Source organism: Vitis riparia, chromosome 15 (genome assembly GCF_004353265.1).
Source record: "Vitis riparia cultivar Riparia Gloire de Montpellier isolate 1030 chromosome 15, EGFV_Vit.rip_1.0, whole genome shotgun sequence".
Taxonomy (NCBI): Eukaryota; Viridiplantae; Streptophyta; class Magnoliopsida; order Vitales; family Vitaceae; genus Vitis; species Vitis riparia.
The window spans coordinates 19360395-19382621 of NC_048445.1; the positions used below are offsets into that span (position 1 = coordinate 19360395).

The window sequence follows — 22227 nt, forward strand, 5'->3', positions numbered from 1 at the left end:
CTTTGGGGTCTGGGGAAGGTGACCGGAATGAAACACGGTCACAGGAAGGTTTCCCGGAATTGATGACACGGGAAACTGGAAAGAATTAGGTTTTCTCCCTTGGCTCTGATACCATGTTAAGAGAGAGAGAGAAGAAAACCTTGATTCTCATTCATGTAGTGTCTACTTACAATTGAGAAAATATATATATACAAGGCTAGGAGTCCTAACTACCATACATGTAATCTATATTAAAAAGGAAAGATTGTACACTATAAATTCATTATATTCAACAATATTGACTGCATTTTGTTTTTAATCTGCTTGTGAAATTTTTTCTCACCATTCCAAGCCTATTGAAAGAGCATGAAATGTGGCTTCACTGTATTCCTATTTTGTTTGTTTATTTTCTTCTTGTTTCTCTCTGTTTCACCCTTTTTCCTGTTTCTGCACCTTCCCCTGGTTTTCTGGTTGCCCACTGAAAGTGCCAGCCCGACATCCTTGCCTAAAGAAGCCATTCATGTGATAATCTATGGCTACTGAAGATCAAGTAGAATGAGGATGCTGAATGTTGCTTTAAAGTTGTCATCGAGTTGAGTGGATGGCCAAGAGCTAAGTGCCAGAGTATTCATGTGAGTTATGCTAATCAAAGAACTCCTATCATTGGTGGTTTTGGAAGTGGTTATTATCATGGGAATGGACTGTGATCTGGTGAGCAGAGTTTTGCTATTGGAGATCAAGAGGGGCACAGTAGATTAAATGGTTACCTTTCAGAATTGGCTGCTGCCTCATTTTCATCTTTTGGTTCCACACTGAAGACTCCAACCAGAACTGCAGTGTGAAATAAGACTGTCTGCAAATTATCACCTCTTGGCGTATTTGATGTCTTTTCAGAACCACATAAGATTCCCCATACATTGAAGTTGGCAAGGCAATACAGGGTGTATTTGGAGAATTTACTGGTGCTCAGGTGCTGGAATTCATCTCTGATTTTGGAAAACCTACTGCACCTCTTCCTGCTGCTATGTGCTCCAACAGGAGTGCATGTTGAAGATATTAATGAAATCGAGTTCAAGATATCTCCAGGTGAGATCACAGCCGTTATAAAGCAGGTTTAGAGGAACCCATTGAAACTGAAAGATGAGGAATCTGCAGGTTTCAGTGAGTCATTAATTTCAGCATTTTAATAATTCAAGATATGAATAGACAGTTCAGATTGAGAGCTAAAGCATAGTCTTGCATTCGATGATGAACTTGATCCTCAGTCAGTTATTGATGTTAGACCATTGACACATTATGGTGAACCTCATGATGGAAATGCACATCACTTCAGGATTACACTGTTTGTTGCTGCTATTAGATCCTATTATAGTGAATCTTGCCTGCTTCATGGTGTGGAATAGATGCCATCTAAGGGGGCAGTGTAACTGAAGAGCAAATGCTGAAGTGCACAGGAGTAGTATAACAGGTGCAGTTGCAATTATTTAGTCCTGGGCTGCTGCCAATCAGGATGTTGCTATGGCATTGCTATTTGGAGTGGGATATGCAGGAATAGTTGTTGAAGAATCTTTAGCCTTTAGTAAAATCAGAGTGGGGTTATTGATGGCTATGAGCTTGTGGGTCACAAGAAACATTGGGGCACCTTGCATCTGCTGAAGTTAGTGAAATAGTGTTTTTCTTGCTTGATGTAATGACCATTGCTGAGATTGTTGATGCTCAAGCAAGGGTTTAAGCTGGTTACTGACAATATAACTGCTCTCAAGCTATGAAACTCTACTTTGAGTGATTAGTTTTGTGACTTTTCAGTTCATCCTTGTTGACTGACCTATCTCCTGAGAAGCCTTCTGCCTTGCAGAATTCCACCCTTCTGGTGGCCAATGCCAGTGCCACCATGGATGCGGGAGACAACAGCAGTCTCAAATATATTATCATTGGGCTTTGATGCATGGGACCTAACTCTGTCATGGATGTGACATATCCTGACAACCAAGTGACTTTATCTTCTCCATTTTTGGAATTTTGTCAGATACACAGGCACCTGGGAGGAAAAGAGATTCCCAAGAGGATATGATTGAGAAAACTGTTGAGAAGAAGAACACCCCAGCTGCAGTTGATGACTCATATGCAGTAGCTTCAATGGCAGACATGGACATTCAGAACAGCATTTGATGGAGATGATGGTTTTCTCATGGCTGTTGGAAGTAGTGCAGGAAAGGCCGTGTTGGTTCAGAATGCAAACCCTGCAAGAAGTAAAGGAGCAGATTTGAAGGAAATACAGACCGAAATAAAGGAAAGCTGCTGGAGAATCAATGAAGAATTTGGGTGCCCTTAGAACTCAAAGCTAGCACTTGTTACAGTATTCAGGGGTGATCTCGAACTATGCCCCAAAATGAGGATCACAATAGCAGGCACCCTTGTTGGATAAAAATTACCACCCACGATCACCATCATGAGGAAAATTTCCAACACAACGGTGACCACCATCACGCTCAAAAAGCTGGTCTCATGGCAACTGAGGGTGTGCAGAAGGTGAAGGGTGGAGTTAAACAAAAGAAGCAATGGAATACCAATGTACAATGGGCATGTCTTCATGTACTTGGGGATTCCAGCCAGAACATTAGTGTTATGATTGATGGCACTATCATCTGTTATAAACCTGAGTGGAAGATTATTTAACTGATATGCACTCTCATATTCTCAGCATTTATTCTGGGCACAATAATCAGGATGCTGCAGAACATTTTGGAGGTTTTGATGGAGATGTGCACAAATACTACTCAAAGGGAGAATGGAAGAAGGCTGCTTCTGGGAAGTCTGTGGCCATTGTTAACCTCACCACCAGGAAGACTCGGTACAGGGTTCAAGCTTGTTCACAAGAAGAGGTCAACAAGGTCATGGAAATAGCAAAAAGTGCACAAAAGCTATGGGCAAAGACACCGATTTGGAAGCAAGCTAAGCTGCTTCACAAGGCAGCTGCTATCCTCAAAGAACACAAAGGCCCAATTGCAGAGTGTTTGGAGAAAGAAATTGCAAAGCCAGCCAAGGATGCAGTTACTGAGGTTATGAGGTCTGGGGATTTGGTTTCTTATACTGCTGAAGGAGTTAAGATTGTGGGAGAGGAAAAGTTCCTGGTTTCTGATAGCTTTCTTGGGAATGAGAGGAGCAAGTACTGCCTCACATAAAAGATTCCACCTGGTCATTTTGACCATTCCACCAGTTTAACTATCCAGTCAACCTTGCTGTCTCAAAAATTGCTCCTGCACTGATTGCTGGAAACTCAATCAGGCTCAAGCCTCCAACCCAGGGTGCTGTATCTGCTCTTCATATGGTGCATTGCTTTCACCTGGCTGGCTTTCCAAAAGACCTTATCAGTTCTGTTACTGGGAAAGGCTCTGAAATTGTTGATTTTCTCACGATGCATCCTGGGGTGAACTGTATAAGCTTCACTGGTGGAGATGCTGGTATTGCAATTTCAAAGAATTCAGGCATGTTCTCAGTCAGAATTGTCATACCTGGGAACATCTAGAATTATGCTTGCTGGTGAAGATAGTGACCCTTGTCAAAAATCTCATGATCATGTCTGTCACAGTGGGCCACCCAACAGGTTTTCCTCAGAACAGTGTGATCAGAAGACAGAAGAAAATTTGGAATTAATGAGTAAAGTTGAAAGCATGGGACCTGTAAATTATGGGTCACACATGTTTGACCAGAAGGGTATTTAGTATCCTGTTTATCTGGATGGAAATATTCTTAAGGGAAGGAATCTACACTTGGAGATTTCAGCTGGGTGGCAAATGGACCATGCAGACTCCTTAGATTAAGGCGGATTCTTTCATATTCAGGTCCACTTGCATTTTGTACATTCAACAATGACTTGCTCAAATGATGAGATGACAATGGAGGATATGAAAGTTGCTGGTGTAAAAAGAAAGCATACAGTGATGGTGTCGAAACAAGTACTGGTTCAGAGAACTCTCAGTTGATTGACTTTGAAGAGGCTTAGAGGTCTTCCGTGGTACAGGATTTAAAAAAGGAACTGCATAATCAGAGGGTATCTGTTGAGGCATCATTGTCATCAAGCTCCTTATCATCTCAAATGCCGTCTGAAGAAGCTCAAAAATGGCATATCCCTGGCTTACCATTGATAAAATTCTGTTCGTGTTGGTCCACCTGTTTCAGGCACTGAGAACAGTCATCATCCCTTGAGTTTCATAGAAGGGAACAGTTCACTAGCTGGTTCTGTTCAATTCCAAAATGGAGGTTGTTCAAAGGATTATGAGGTGCTAGATTTCAGGCCCACAAAGCTTAGGAGAAAAATGTTCAATCTTCAGCTTCCAGCCGATGAATACTTTGATACTGAAGATAAAGAATCCATTCCTGTGGAAGATTCGTGAGTTGAAAAAGGAGCTTCATCTGTACAGAAAGCTACTTTACTTGTTTTTGAAAGAATGACAGCAAGAGAGGGCCCTATACTAAAGGCTCTTCTTGCCAGTGGCTACTCCTGAGGGAATGATGAGGAAGCACAACAAGTAATTTACAAAGTCCTCAAGATGGATTTAGCCACAAGAATTGCTTTGGCTGTTATCCTTTTCCTTGGCTTTGAGACTTTTGCTTGCTTCTTCACAACAGATTCGGAAGTTCTGGAGATGGCCTGGTGTGGTATATTGTTTGTTGCTGGATCTCAACCAATGAATGCCATTGCATTTGTTATTGATGGCTTCTACTATGGGGTTTCAGACTTTGGATATGCTGCATACTCTGTGGTAGTTTCTGGCCGCTCCCCTATGTGGTTTGACTGGAGTCTGGACTAGGTTGTTTTTCTTCATGATCTTGCATGTTGTAGCTGGCATCTAGAGGTTGAGCACTAAAAGTGGGCCATGGAAAGTGATCTGGTCCAAGTTTGAGATAGAGCAGGAAAGTGGTTTAAGATACTCAAGTTTGGTCTAAAATTTTCCATCTGCTGCTCATGATGGTGACTGCCATTGGGGTCATGGGACATGACACATTAAAGTGCTCCAGATTTCAGTAGCCAATCCACTCTTAGGTTTCCTTGATGAGCTTTCTGAACTCTCCAGGTTCAGCTCCCTTAAGCTAAATCTGCAGTCACATTTGCTCTCTCACTTGGAAGATCTGATAAAGCTATTTTCTGCTCTAGGAATGAGAAATTGTTTGATGACATCTACCTATCTACTTCAGTTTCTTCTTACCAAGTCTATAACCCTGGTCGGAAAAGCTTGTTATCGGTTTCATGCTGGAAGGGCCCTGATCATTGTCTGGATGGAGCTTCTGTTGACTCCCTAGAGTATATACCAAACATTGAGAAATGCATGGAGATGCTCTTTTCTTTGCTGCCTGCACTGCAATCTTGTGTCGTTTGAGGAGTGGATCAGGTGGCATCCCCCAAAGACACAATTGCTAAAAAAGATGAGGAGATCGAGCGATTGCAACTACTTAAAGGTCTCAAAACTGTATATCCTGGTCTCAAGAGTGAGGGAAGTGTTACAGGTTCGTTTAAGTATGGATCTTCATTGCCAAGTGGGAATTTCGCAGGTGGGACTGCTCAATTAAGCCAGAAACTATCAGGTGGGAAAGGCTTAGTACCAGCTGAGAGAGCAGCTTCTGATCAGGACAATAGTTCAGAATATAGTGACAAGCATTCTGATGCTATTTCCCAACAGTCCAATGAAAAGTTTAAACAACCCAGTGAATCCCTTTGGAAATCAAAGCTTGCCAGTGGGGACATAGCTCAGACTAATTCTGCAGATGCTCCGATCTTAGAATTTGGGGAGGCAGATTGTGATGAGAGATCAAGTGATACATTCGATGGTGGTTTTCCTATGTGAACAGAACATAATGGTCCTGCTCAATCTAAAGCATCAGAGACCATAGAGAAGTCTAAACCAGCCTCTAGAATAACAAGACCTCCACAAGGACCATTGCGAACTTCAGCTCCTCCCCCACTGATTTGTGAAAACTCAGGCTTCTCATTCTTACTACCAAGGTGATGCAACTCACAATCATCATTAGTTTCTATTTTTAGTTTCCTACATCATTAGTTTCTATTTTAAGTTTATCATTAGTTTCTATTTTAGATTAATTTCTATTTTCTACGTCATTAGTTTTTATTTTAGGTTAGTTTCTATTTTTTACATCATTAGTTTCTATTTTAGTTTGATCATTAGTTTCCTATTTTAAGTTTCCTATTTCAGTTTTTTCCTTTATTTTTGCATTACAAACATTATTTAAAGGCTTATTGTAATTGTTGGAAGGAGTTCAATATATTTTCAGAATTATTCCCTAATTTCAGACCCTATTGTGATCTTTGTGTTTGTTCTTGAGTGTTTTTTCTGTTTCGTTTCAAAACAAACCTCCCGCTGCACCACAAGGGACCAAAATGAAGATGACGATGAGAAAAATGATGAGAATAGACATGACAATGAGGATCCCATGGAACTCCGGGAAGAGAAATGCCAAATGAGAGCAAATTAAGGGATCTTCTTCATGGATCAGAACTGGTTATGAGCAGAAGGAATTTCCATATGTCATGGGGCCTCTACTCTCAAGTCTTGCATCACGAGAGCCTTTAGAAGACCTCTGTGATGAGTTTGCTAAGGGAATAAGAGATTACCAATAGGAAGTGCATGCCCTAAAATGAGAATCTGATAGTGATTGGACTGGCAGGGCTGATCACAATCGTTTAATCCTCCATCTTTCTGAAATAGCTTCTGATGAACTGCTTAATTAGGCATTTCAAGAACTGGGTCGATGACCTGCAAGAGCTCTTTGAAAACTGCCATCTAGAATTGAGATTGAATAGCATTCATGTTCTAGTTGGAAGGAAAGGGGAGTCATATGACTCCATTTGCAAATCAAATGGGAGATCATGTGTTCCCAGCAAGCTCGTGATGAATCTCAAAGCAAGTCAGCTAGTAAGATAAGTAAACCTGTACTGATGAAGAATGATCAGTCTCATGTCTCTCCTTCTGGCAGTCAACCAAAAGCTCCTGAACTGAAGTAATTAATAGAGAAGCTGAAGCCTGATCCTGATCCATATGGAGCAGCTGTTGTCTCATAACCTGTAGCTGTTAGAGGACACTTACTTTGGATCCTGTGACTTGGTACTGCTATCAGATTTACATTGATATCCAATGCATAGCCAGCCTCCATAAACTTCCAGAATTGACTGCTATACCTGTGCTACTGCTGGACTTCTTCACTGGATGGAACTGTTCGCTACTGGGATTCTTTTCACAGCCTGAATTGATGAAGACAGTTGATATTCGGTTATCAATCTTCTCCGATGGCTCATAGAATATAGGAGCACCTTGATAGACTTCCACCCTCATCACCAACATGGATGCCAATTCTCTGGCTGAGTGTGGGCGTTACCTCGACCTCCAACACCTCTCCAAAATGGCCATGTCCTGCAAATTCTTCGAAACTGTTGCTTATGCTGATACTGTTAGCAGTGCTGCCTCAGCAGGTGACTCAGGTGTGAGGGGATCAATCTGACTGCCTCCCGACTGGGCCACTGAGCCTTGACCAGGGGTGTATCATCTTGAGATTTTGAAGAATGGTGAGGTTCTTTATTGGAATAATCTTGACAAGCAGAGGGCCATATTTGGGAGGCAGTCTACTAGTTGTGATTTTGTGCTTGATCATCATTCTGTTTTATGACAACATGTTGATGTCATTCCTCACAAGAATGGAAGTGTATATGCAATTGATTTGGGTTCGGCACATGGTGCATTTGTTGCCAATGAGCATTTGACCAAAGAAACACCTGTCAAGCTTGAGGAAGGAACTTCCTAAACTTCTTGCATTCTCTGCTGGAGCATCAGGTCGCCAGTCCTTACAGAATATTGTAATACAGATTTCCTGGAATTGCGGAAACATTCTTATGAGGATCTCTTGATCAGTCTTCTGGCACTTGAAGACATTCAGGAGTCCAACGAAAGAGAAAAAGGCTAGAATCAGAAGGTCCAAGGAGCTTTTAGTATCTGAAATGTGCTCTTTGGGTAGTGAAAAATGTTGAGTGCCATGGACGGTAACATCAGTCATGAATCTCTTTTCTGCTCAAATGACTATGAACACTTGGTGTGAGTCAACTTCCATTTATCTCAGATCTTGCTGAGGATCATGAAAGGGCATCTAGTAGATTTCAAAACTCAAGCAGAGTACCATGGGGGCTTCCAGCTTCTCTAATTATTTCAGTTTCGGACCAGTTAGTCCATGGACATGATAAAGACACATCAAGCCCAGCTCAGAAGGCTCTCTTTTCGACTCTAGCTTTTGCAGCAAAAGTCTGAATCTGCCTTGAAGATGGATTGGTCCATTGTTGTCCCCTCTGTCAGTATGGAGACCAATAAAGAAATTAGGAGTGTTGAAAATAGTGGAGGTTCACAAAACAAATTGACGAAAGCTCCAACAATTTTGGATTTCTTATTTAGTTCTGGTGGTAAAACCAAGCAATAAAGAGAGATGATTGATCCAATAGTGTTTTGCCTCATATCTTGCCCTTGGAATGCAAAGGAGATAGTTGTTTTTTTTTGTTCCTTCCCATGGCAACTAGTCAGTTGCAGTCACCAGTTATTTTCAAAGTCATCTGTCATCACAAGTGCAGAACATCTTTTGGAATTCGACTCATCATACTCAAAGGTGACGCCACAGATGATGCTGGCACAGTAAGGGCTAAACAAGCTTGCTGCTTTTCAGAAGAAGGCTTTGGAACATGCATTATCTTTTCCGGTAGACAGGAGAGTTGTTTACAGCACATGCCCCATCCATCAAATTGAAAAGGAAGACGGAATCAAATCTGTCCTATCCCTGCTGCGACACATGGTTTCCAACTCGCAAAACCATTCCCTCACTGGCCTCCCTGTTTTTGAAGGCTCTGAACATCTGCTTCGAAAAGATCCAGCTGAGGACCAAGAGGACTTCTTTGCTCTGTTTGTTAGAAAGAGCGTTGCCAGAAGCTTGGAACAGGCAATCAAAACCTGTGCAAACAAGAAGATGTACCTTTGACAAAGCACAGTGCTGAAAGGAGGCAATTTCAAGCAGGTGAAGGACATGAGAGGGATTGTCAGGTCAGCAGGAGGAGGAATTCAGAGAATACCAGCCGCAGCCACCAGTTGCACCCTGGGAACCACTCCTGCATGGTTTGCATGGCCACACACCATCCTCCTCTTGATGCTTTTCTTTATTTTCCTTTGTGATCTTACATGTTTTAAATTGGGTTTTCGAAGTCTTTTTCATTAAAATAATCCCAGTTTTTTTATATTTCACATTTAGAAGAAAAAAATTCAGTTTTAATAAACATTTTCTGTCATACTTCCGACATGCACATTTTCTTATTTTCATTGATTTTTGATATTTTTATTTTATTTTAATAAATATGAATAAATTCTCTAAATTCCAAAAATAATAGAATTTATCCAAATTCCTATGATTCTTTTCTATGATCATTGGGAAGATGGAATTCATAAATAAATTTATGCTAAAATAAATTGGGCCTTGTTGGGGGGCTCAACATTTGTGATATCATCTTTGATAACAGTTCAAGTAAGATGGATGATTGACCTTGATTGACTTTGATTTGTTTTGTGATACGGGAGATATTTTATACTTGTCATTGTACACAAATCATGTTTCCTGTGAAGCACACAACTTGTTACTAAGGTACGCTCCCCAATCTCTCCGATTTATTTATTCCTCGTTATCATGATGATTATTGCTCAATATCCATAGATTAATCAATCAATTGTTATGTTTGCCTCACCTTGATAAGTAGATACCTATTATTAAGGTTTATAAAGGTACTATGGTTTATTACCCCACCTTCTCGATAGGTAATTTGACTCTTGAATCCAGACTCGGTTTTGTTCAGACCTACTTTTCATTTCTAGGAATTATACTTAGGGTTTTCATTTTTATTTTGTTTTATTTTAAAAATAAAATAAAACAAAAAAAAATTATGACTCTAAAATCTTTTTCAAAAATCAGTTTTTCACAATATAAAAAGCAAGTTTCACCATCAAGTAGGAATATACATGAAAAATGTGGATTCACACATACAAGTCCTATTATAAGTATCTTCTCTTTTGCTCATTTGTAATAGATAATAGAGTTAAGGTGCATACATTTATTAAATAACATATTTATTGAAATAGTATTTTATTAAATGGTTATAGAAAGATTATAAAAAACATAAAAATTAGGAAGATTAATATATATCATGTTAAAGGGGAGTTGGTGTTTTTATCAATTTGAAATGGTTACCAAAAAATGATTCTCCCTTAGAATTTTTCATTGTAAATATTTTTCTCTTTTCGATTCCTTTTAACCAAGAAGTTAAATCGCATGTGTGGACCCCGTATTTCAGTTCATGCATTTTCCACTCGATGGCAAGCTCGATCTTTATTCGAAAATGATATTTATTTATTAACAAAAAATATGATTTGGAGTTGCCACTTATTTTTGTTTTATTTTTAAAAGGGTAAACAAAATAAGAAAGAAAACCCTAAGTGTGACTCCTTATTTTGGAAAAGGTGGTCTGTGAAAAACCTGATCGGGCTCGGGGGTCAGGTTACTTATCAGAAAGGTACGGTAAAGACCGTAGTACTCCTCTAAGTCCCTAAAGTCGGATCTCTACTAATAAAATGAAGCTAACGTGGCGATCAATAGGAAAACCAACGGATATTCAAATTGACCATGTACACATGGGAATCAAAACATGCATAGAGAATGACCAGAATGGGAAGGGATGCATACCTGGGCCACGAACGAGCAATGCACTATCATAAAAATGGGGTCAGTGTATAATAAAGAGCACAAAACATACCACATGCGTCACCAAATAGAAATTAAAACTGTTTGAGGGAAAACTGGATTTTTGAAATTTATTTGAAAATTGGAGTTTTAGAGATTATTTGAAAATTGGATTTTTAAAAATTAAATATACGAATGAGAATTTTAGTAATTAAATTTGAAAGGAATTGGAATTTCAGATAATTAAATTTGGGAATCGGAATTTTGAAGAATTATTTAAATACGGAATTTTAATAAACAAATAAGTAAATAAATAAATGAGTGAAATAATAATAATGATGAAATAATAAAGATTAGGTAAATAATTGCGAAAAATAGAATTTTAGAGATGGGAGATTGAATTTAGAGATTGAGATTTTGAGAAATTATTTGGAGATGAGATTTTTAAATATATGAATAAGTGAATAAATAAATGAACGAGATAATAATAATAACGAAAATAATCATTAAACAGCTGAATGTGAATAGTGGAATTTTTGAGATTGAAAATTAAATTCGGAAAACGGAATTTTGAAAAATTGAACTTTAATTATTGGAATTTGTAAAATAAATGAATTGAATAATAATAATAATAATAATAATGAGAATAATATTTAAATGAATGAACGTGAATAGTGGAATATTTGAGATTGAAAATTAAATTCGACAGTTAAATTTTTCAAGAATTGAACTTTAATAATTTGAATTTTTAAAAGAAATAAATAAATAAATATGGAATGATAGTTTAAACGAATGAACGTGAATAGTAAAATTTTTTATATTGAAAATTAAATTCGGAAGTCAGATTTTTTTGAATAATTAAACTTTAATGATCGAAAATTTTAAAATAAATAAATAAATATGGAATAATAATAATAGTAACAAAAATAATGTTTAAATGAATGAACATGAATAATGGAATTTTTGGAATATTGGAATTGAAAATTTGAATTTTGGGAAAATTAAATTTAAAGTTAGAGTTCTAGAAAATTATTTCGAGAATTGAATTTTGAAAAATTAAACTTAAAATATTGGAGTTTTGGAAAATTGAATGTTAGATTTGAAGTTTCGTAAAATAAATTTAAAAATCACATTTTACGAGATTATTTTGGAAATGATACGTGTATATATATATTCTTAAATAAAATAATAAATAAATAAATAAATAAATAAATAGACAAATAAAAAATAAATGAATAAAATAGATAAAATAAATGAATAAATGAATGAATTTGAAACGTTTGGATTTTTAAAAGAATTATTTGATAACAGGACTTTCAAAAAAATGAAAATTTTAACATGTAAAGTGGAATTAAGAAGATGGCACGTGGGAGAAAAGAGAAAAAATAATAATAAACCACCTTGAAGCCTGCTGGAACCATGCCACCAATGAAGAATAAAAAATAATATAAAAAACTCATGTCTTTGACTTTTATTCACCAATTTGTTTAAACAATGCCATCAGTGGGAAACGAAAAGGTTACAGCAAATACTTGCTCTTGTCAGATAATAAACTCCACGCCTCTGAAACAAGCTTAAATGTACCATTTGCACCAATGGACTTGTTTTTATTAGGATAAAGCATAAGAGCCAGCTCCCTGCATTGTTTCTTCACAGTTCCCTCATCAGCCAAGGGGATTACACCAAGTATCCCATACCAATCCACTCCTCCACTCACTTTCTTCTCAGCTGAGATGTACACATCAAGTATAGTTAACATTTGAGAAATACCCTCACGCCCAGGATACAAATTTTGGGCATTTAAAACAAATTTCTTTGCACCCAAAAGGTCTTTATCCCTGAACTTCCTCAGGGCAATATCTTTCGCTCGAGAGGCATCATCCTTATAGCACTCCATAATACTCCTACACGTTTCCTTTATGCGTTTCTCTACAGCCTCTACCGCCTGGTTGATGACTTCAAAAAGATGGGTCCCAACATGCATGTGCACAAAATAAAGGCCCTTACTTTCAAAAGCTCTCAAACTGATACACAAAATCATCAACTATGTCCCACAGCCCATGGTTCGGCAGCTTGCAGTGGATAAGTTTGAGGGAGAAAATGGGTATGCTGAGCAAGAAATGGGTGTGGCGGGCGTCACGTGGCCATGCATGACCATGCATGGCAAATGGGCTTAGTGGGTATGGAAAATGGGTGTGATTGGTGGGTTTGAAAGGCATGTGACGTTTGGTCATTTCAGATGCTGGAGCAGATTTAATGGGTGGCAATACAGGTGGAGGGTGCAAAGCAGGCTCATTCATCTGAAGTGATGGGCTTACTGCCCTGCTTCTCGATGACCTTCCTCGGTGGACATCACTAGGTTGTCCTCTATTTCTATTGCACCAGGTGAATAGTTTATTCAGATGAAAAGCTACCAGAAGACTCAGAACTTGATATTCGAGGAAGGACATAGGAAAATTTTTTTGGTGGTGATGTGAGGGGCATATTGAAATCTAGTAATAAAAACAAAACCTGCAAGTACTATAAGAAAAATGGGCACATTAAATCTAAATGCTATAAGTTGCAGAATAAGAATAAGAAAGCTATTGCAAATCAAAAGGGAAAACAACTAGAAAAATTTGATGAAGCTAGTGTTGTAGAAGATGAGTACAGTGATGGAGGACTCCTAATTGTTTTTTATGGCAACTCTAAACCTTGCGATGATTAGATTCTTGATTCAGGTTGCATGTTTCATATGTGTTCTAATTGAGACTTGTCTTCAACATATGAAATAGTGTCCAAAGGTATTGTGTTGATTGGAAATAATGCATCTTGTAAGATAGTTGGTAGTGGAACTATTAGAATCAAAATGTTTGATGGGGTTGTCAGGACATTTGGTGATGTGAGACATGTTCCAGATCTAAATAGGAATCTTATCTCATTGAGTACTCTTGATTCAAAAGGGTACAAGTACACTGGTCAAGGTGGAGTCCTGAAGGTTAGCAAAAATGTTCTTGTTGTGATGAAATGACAGAAAAGGTCTGTCGAATTATATGTCTTGCAATGATCCACAGTTACAGGTGATGTAGTTGTTGCTACTACTTCCTTATCAGATGGTGATGTTACTAGACTTTGGCATATGCGTCTTGGGCATATGAGTGAGAATGAGATGACTAAATTGAGCAGAAGAGGACTTCTTAACGGTTAGAGTATTAGTAAATTGAAGTTCTATAAGCACTGTGTTTTTGGGAAGCAGAAAAAAGTCAAATTCACATAAGGCATTCACAACACAAAAGGGACACTAGATTATATATACATTTTGATCTCTAGGGACCATCTAGGGTGCTTTCTAAGAGAGATGCTAGTTATATGTTGACTATCATTGATGTTTTTTCCAAAGAAGTTTGGGTGTTCTTCTTGAAGCAAAAGAGTGATGTGCTAGCTACATTCAAGGAATGGAAGATTATGATTAAAAAGCAAACATGAAAACAAGTAAAATGTCTCTGCATTGATAATAGCTTGGAGTTTGATGAGTTTAATGCTCTATGCATGTCAGAAGGAATTGTGAGGCATCATATAGTTCGTCATACTCCATAATAAAATGGTGTGGCTGAGTGAATGAATAGGACTTTGATGGAGAAAGTATGTTGTATGCTTTCCAATGTTGGTTTACCTAAGTCTTTTTGGATTGAAGCTGCCTTTACAGCTTGATTTCTCATTAATCGCTCTCTCTTAACCACTATTATCAAAAGAACTCCACAAGAGGTATGGTCTGGTACTCGTACTAGTTACTCTAATTTGAAGATATTTGGATGTCCTGCCTATGCTCATGTTGATAATGGAAAACAAGAACCTAGATCTATAAAGTGTCTTCCTTGGCTATAAGTCTAGTGTTAAAGGATATAAGCTATGGTGTTTAGATACCAAGAAATTCATAGTCACTAGAGATGTTATTTTTTATGAAAATACTATGCTTCATGACTCATCTTCTAGATATTCTTGTGATAAAGAGCAATAGAAATCAAGCACACAGGTGGAGTTTGAGATTAGGTTAGGATCCATACTAGAGTCTACATCTCAGTTTATTTCAGAGATGAAGAGTGGTGTTGTTGCTACTCTCTCACCAGCACAGCACTACCATAGTATTCTATTTCTAAATACAGACCTAGAAAAGATATTAAACCTCCACAGAGATATGTTGAGGCTGGTTTGGTTGCTTATGCCTTAAATGTGGCTGAAAGTATTGATTCCAGTGCAAAACCTTCTACTTACTCAGAGGCAGTTAATTGTGATGATTCTGACAAATGGATGATTGTCATGTAAGAAGAAATGGAGTCACTTCAAACGAATGGCACATAGAACTTAGTGAGACTACCTAAAGGTAAAAAGGTTGTTCCTTACAAATGGGTGTTCAAGATGAAAGAATGAGTACCGAGAGTTGAAGAAGCCAAGTATAAAGCAAGATTAGTTGCAAAGGGTTATAGTTAGATTCCAGGTATATACTTCACTGATGTGTTTTCTCTAGTTGTAAAGCATATTTCGATTCAAGCTTTGCTTAGTATTGTGACCATGCATGATTTTGAGCTTGAGTAGTTGGATGTGAAGACAACATTCTTACATGGAGAACTTGAAGTGGACATCTACATGCATTGGCTTGAGGGTTTTATAGTTTCAAGAAAGGAGGATTATGTATATTTGTTGAAAAAGTCTCTCTATGGCCTGAAACAGTCACCTAAATAGTGGTGGTATAAGAGGTTTGACTCATGACCACTCGTGATTTCAAAAGAAGCAATTATGATAGTTGTGTCTAGTTTAAGAAGAGTGATGATGGGTCATTTGTATATCCACTCTTATATGTTGATGATATGTTAATAGCAACCAAGGATAAGGAAGAGATAAAAAAAAAGGTAAAAGTCCAACTTGATAAGGAGTTTGAGATGAAAGACTTAGGAACAGCAAAGAAGATACTTGTAATGAAGATTTTGAGAGACAGGAGGCAGGTAAATTATACCTAAGTCAGAAAGGATAATTGAGAAAGTTTTTCATAGGTTCAATATGTAGAATGTCAAACCTATTACTACTCCACTAGCGGATTATTTCAGAATTTCATCCGCTTTATCTACACAATCAAATGATGATGTTGATTATATGTCACGAGTTTCATATTCTAGTGTAGTGGGGTCTCTCATGTATGTTATGGTTTGTTCACATCCAAATTTATCATATGCAAATAGTAGATACATGGAAAATCCTAGTAAAAAACATTGGAAAGTAGTTTAGTGGATTTTCACATACTTGCACGGTTCTACTAATGCTTGTTTGCATTTTGGGAGAACTAGAGATGGAGTTGTTGGATATGTCGATTTTGATTTTGCTAGTGGTCTTGATAAAATATCTCTTGCAGGGTATGTTTTTACTATTGGTGGTTGTGCTATCAATTGAAAAACTACTTTATAGACTATAGTTGTTTTGTCTACTACTAAGACTGAGTACATGGCTATTACAGAGGCTTTTAAGGAAGCTATTTGGTTAAAAGGACTATTTGGTGAACTTAGTGACAACTTGCAGATTACCACAGTTTTTTGTGATAGTTAGAGTGTTATTTTCCTCACAAAAGTTCAGATGTTTCATGAGAGGACAAAGCGCATTCATGTGTGGCATCATTTTGTGTGTGATATCATTGCTCGTGGCGATATTGTTGTGGCCAAAGTTAGCACCCATCATAATCCTGCTCATATGATGACAAAGATATTCCCTGGAGCCAAGTTGAGCATTGTTTAGACTTGGTTAGTGTTTATTGTTGAATTACACTTTGGGGGTTTTTGGAAGAGGTGAGGAGTTTTTTTTTTGTTGAAGATTGGAGTTTGTATTTTCTATTCCTTACATTTGAATTTGTGTCAAGGGGAAGATTGTTAAAGCTTGGTGACCCGATTTCCTTTTTTGGTCAAACCTGAAAAGTTCGTAGTGCAATATATATGGTAAAGAAAAAATTATCAATTTTTCCTGGTTTATTTATTTATTTCTCTCCCATATCTATTTATGATCTAGTGTATAGGTTTTCAAGTATTTATGTAGTAGTCGCTTGATATTTTCCCTCTTTTTACCAATTTTTGACATAGTGGATTATTCTTCCCCTTTACCCATGATTTTTCTCGTCTAGGGTTTTCCACGTAAATTTGTGTGTTCTTATTTTTCTTGTTGCTTATTCTCATTTTTCCATAACAATCTCTACATCTTTTTCAGCCAATTCCTTTGTATTTATCTTGGATTAAAAGAGTTACATTGTTTTAATGAGTAGATTAGAGGAGAATTTGAGATGAATTTGTTTAATAAATCATTGAAATGATTTGAAATAATTTCTAGATTGATTTAAGAAATAAAGGATATTTGAATTTGTGTTGTTCGATGTTAATATAAATCTTGATTGTGGAATGTTGTTATATTTGCATGTGAATTACACTTATATACTATCACGCTTCTCATCTTTTATTCATTTCTTATTTCACATAAAATCAACTTTTCAAAATGAGATATTAATATGACTATGATTTATAAATTTATACTGAAGTCATCTTTTTGAAAGATAATTTTAATATCAACTAAAAGTATCTTGTCAAAATTGGAGTTCAATATAAACACAATCTATAAATTTATATTAAAATTATCATTTTAAAAAGGATTTTGACATTGATATTATTAATGTTATTAAAATAACAAAATACATTTTTACTATCAATATTTTTCTTATGTGAGATTAATCTCATTCAAACCTTATACTTAATCTTACGTAATTTGTTTAAAATGATTTGCCTGTTATTTTAAATTATTTTATATGTTGTGTTAACTATTAATTCCATTGTCACTTTTACATGCAAGCATGAATTTATAAAATGGTTTTCAAAATTTAAGTATTTTAAAATTAAACTAGTAGGTGGACACGTTGTCACCCGCAAGGGTGCACATAGATGATGTTATTTTTATAATTTAATTATCTTTTTATAGTCATTTTCAAATGTTTCACTTTTAAATAAGAAATTTATTACATAAGAGTTAAAATTAACATATGCATTTACTTCTTATAATCATATAGATTTTTATTCGATTATTATTTCAATTATATTATTTAAATCAAAATTTGTTATGGTAACTCTAGATGATTTAATATTTGAAAATTAATTTTAATTATCCATATTATATTATTTAAATTAGTATCATTAAATGAATTTTTATATACACATTTTGAAATCTTGTTTTATTTATTAAAAATAATTAGTTTTTTATAAGTCAGTATGTGGTATAATTGGGGTTAGAAGAAATAGTGAAGAAGATTTGGTTTTATTATTTTGAATATATGAAGCTTTTGTAAATTATTTTTTATCATATTTAATGAAATAATTTAAATTAGATTAGAGAGTTTTCTATAAATATATTCATTATTAAAAAATATTAACTTTTGATAAATTATTTCCTTTAAACAATTTATATATAATTTGAATTAATTTAAATAATATATAAAAATATATAATATACTAATAATTCAATTGAGAATATGATATTAATCAATAAATAATATTTACAAATATATTATCTAAGAATATATATATTTTTTGTGATAATTTTAGAGATGTAGATTTTAATGTTTAAAAATTAATTTTAATGATTAGAAGTTTGAAGATGGGTTTGTTTGGTTGTGGTGTGCAAGGTACTTTCATTTGAAACTAACTTGTAATATACCATAGCAACCTTAATCCACCCTATTTATATTATTTTTCTTTATTATTTATTTATTTGAGAAGATAAGTATGACATATAAAAGTTATTTATGTAATTTTATTTATTATGTCACTTATTATTAATTTTATTTTTTTAAAAAAAAATTACTATTAATAACATTGTCTATGCTAGTAAAAAAACTCACAAACCTTATTATCATAATCCATCTTTTTCTTGAAATTTATTAAAAAAAAAAAAATCTTCTAAATGGTTTTCTTTTTTTATGAGAAATAAATATCATTTTCAAAGATTATATTTATTTTCATTTGTCTACATGTTTTTATTTTTAAATTTTATATTTATTCTAATTTGTATACACATTTTAATTAAGATAAAAACATAATTATTGCATAAACCTTTATTTTTTCCTTTTTCATTTTCCAAAGTCAAAGTTGAAGTTTCTTTGTAAGTTTTTAAATAGATGGAATCTTTCAAAAACTCTAACATAAAATTAAATGACTATCAATCTCTTTGGGTTGAATCCCTTCAGTTTCATTTGAACAACATGCATTTACAAACAATCAAATAAACAAAAGGAAAGTCATACATATATTGAATCATTTCTACATGAAAAAAGAAGAAGCTATATATGTATTAAATCCATTGTGGACCCCGTATTTTGCTCGATGTGTTCCCACTCGACGACGAGACATTTTTTATTTGGTGAAAAGTTGATTTTTTTGAAAAAGACTTAGAATCGCCACTTATTTTTGTTTTATTTTTTTTAAGGAAAAACAAAATAAGAAAGAAAACCCCAAGTGTGACTCTTTATTTGGAAAAGACAGTCTGTGGAAAATCAAAGTCGAGTCTAGAGGTCAGGTTACTTATTGGGAAGGTACGGTAAAAGACCATAGTCTCCCTCTAAGTCCCTAAAAATGGGTCTCTACTAAATAAGATGAAGCAAGCATGACAATTAATTAGGAAATCAATGGATATTAAAATGATCATAGATCAAAAGCAAGTCATGATAATGAATAAATAAATAAATAAAGTGAGAGTGAGAGTGAGAGTGTACCTTGGTAGCAAATAATAAAGCGCTATCATGAAACAAAGTTAGTGCACAATGATAAGTGTAAAATGTTTCACACAAAACCAATCAAAATCAAACAATATCAATCACAAAAGTCACTTTAATTATTTCCGAAAGAAATGTTATGAATGTTGGACCCCCACCAAAACCCAATTGATTTTACATGAATTAATCCCACAAATTCCATTATTTTGGAATTATGAAAAGTTCATTCATGCTTATTAAAAATCGAGAAAATAAAAAATTATTTGAAGATTAAAGAAAATTTGTGAAGGTGCTTACCTGGAAAAAAAATGGTAGCAAGTTTATTTTCAAAAACAGGATTTTTGGTGACTTTGATCCTTAAGGAGAGAAGGAAAATTAAGTACCTAAAATTACTTGAAAAAAAAATGGGGTGGTGTGAAAAATACTTTGAAAATCATAGTGGAATTAAAATTATTTAATAAATTGAAGTTTTGAAAATTATTCAAAAATTCAAGTTTTAAAAATTAAATTTGAAAATTGAAGTTTTGAAAATTAAATTTAGAAATCGAAGTTTTGAAAATTATTTGAAAATTGAAACTTTGAAGATTAAATTTGGAAATTGAAGTTTTAAAAATTATTTGAAAATTGGAGTTTTGAAAATTATTTGAAGATTGAAGTTTTGAAAATTAAATCTAGAAGTTGAAGTTTTGAAAATTAAATTTAGAAATTGAAGTTTTGAAAATTATTTGAAAATTGAAGTTTTGAAGATTAAATTTGAAAATTGGAGTTTTGAAATTAAATTTGGAAATTAGAGTTTTGAAAATTGAAATTTTGGAAATTATTTGAAAATGAAAGTTTTGAAAATTAAATTTGAAAACTGTTTGAGAATGGGATTTCTTAAAAATTAAATTTGAAAATTGGAATTTTGGAAAATCATTTGAGAATGGAAGTTTTGAAAATTAAATTTGAAAATTGGAATTTTGGAAAATTATTCGAGAATGGAAGTTTTGAAAATTAGAATTTTGAAGAATTATTTGAGAATTGGATTTCTTAAAAGTTAAATTTGAAAATTGAAATTTTGAAAAATTATTTGAAAATGGAAGTTTTGAAAATTGGAATTTTGAAGAATTATTTGAGAATTGGATTTCTTAAAAATTAAATTTGAAAATTGGAATTTTGGAAAATTATTTGAAAATGGATGTTTTGAAAATTAGATTTGAAAATAGGAATTTTAGAAAATTAAACTTTAATATCAAAAGATGAAGAATTTATATAAATAAATAAATAAAAAGAAAAAAAGAGGTGTGGTCATTGGGATTGAGGTGGTCATGCATGAGTGTGGGCTTGGGGTGCAAAGTGGTAGGTTTTGTTGGTGGTGAGTCAAAACACCAGCTGCCAAAGCAGTTACAAGTCCAATCGCATATCCCAAAATGACATACCATACATATTTGTGCCATTTAGTTGAAGGTATATCTAAGGGACTTACTGAATCCCTACTTTTTCTATGATTAAAACGGAGAACTAAAGCCAAAAGCATGGCAGGAATAGCCATGTCACCAAGACTAAGCATCATAAAGTTTGCAAAATTGCCACTAGGAACAACTTCTCCAAACAAATTCCTAGGAAAAACAATCTTCACTGGCAACTTTAGCTTTTGTGTGATCAATTGCAACCCAGGAAGACTCAAACTGTTAGCTACCATGTGCATAGTATTAGATGCTTGTTGTGCAGCTACTAACACCATAACATTTGCCCCAAAAAATCTTTCAAAAAAGAAAACCTAGGAGATGTCATATACAAACAAACAAACAAGTAGCATGGCACATATTTTAATGTTCTGAAGGCGAACATGACTCACAAATGCAATACATATAGAAATGCCCAACAAGTTATTCAATATCCAATGCCCAGACATAAGCCAAGCCGCAACTATTCTAGAGCATAACAACAATAGAAGCCCCTGATGCAAGTAAAAGACTTTGAACAACAGCGTGACACAAATGGGTCTTGTAACCCAAGTTGCGACTTCAAATACATGACATAAAGAGATAGGCAAAAGAAAAGGGATGAAGTAGAGGCAACAGTAGTGAATGCAGTGAGGAGTTGAGATACAAAAGAAAATAAGTGGAACATCAAGAGCAAACTGCAAGAGCTCATTATCGGGATCATAAGAGCTTGGGACCTATCTAAAGTAATGGATGCTTCTAATAAGTCACGGTTTTGCTCCATCTCTTTCCCATGGTTTAAAGCTTGAAGTGCAGGACCAAATGTCATAGCCACGGTTGTCAATACAAGAGTAACAGGTGCAGGTTCCAACAAATACGAAAGCTTCCACAACGGCTCCATGATTAGCCGAGAAAAAAAAACACTTCTTTCTAATTCAAGTTTGTCTCTCATGCACATGGATTAGTAACAAAATGAACTAGTGGTCAATCCATGAGTTCTGACTCCATGAGTATCTTCTACCATAATTCGGGTGACCCCTAGCTTCAGTTTTCTCTCTAACCCCACTTTATCTCTCCTTGCTATGTTTTTTTTTTTTTTTCTCATTTTGAATCTAGATTTTCTCTTTCTTCTTACAACTCTCTGAATCTTCCTCTTAAAAAAAAAGAACCCCCCCCCCCCCCCCAACTCCTTTGTAACTCCCCTGTTTTTCTTTTCCCTGCTCCAATATTTTTCTCTCAAACTGTTCCTCATCTCAGTCTAGCTCTCCCTCTATTTATAGCTTCCAATCC

At 35.0% G+C, this 22227-nt stretch overlaps 2 pseudogenes; one reads left to right on the top strand and one right to left on the bottom strand.

The window, feature by feature from the left end:
* The first annotated feature begins 225 nt into the window (after positions 1-225).
* Positions 226-6048, top strand: LOC117932460 (annotated as a pseudogene).
* A 6217-nt stretch (positions 6049-12265) lies between these two features.
* LOC117932044 lies at positions 12266-21838 on the bottom strand (annotated as a pseudogene).
* Between the last annotated feature and the right edge of the window lie 389 nt (positions 21839-22227).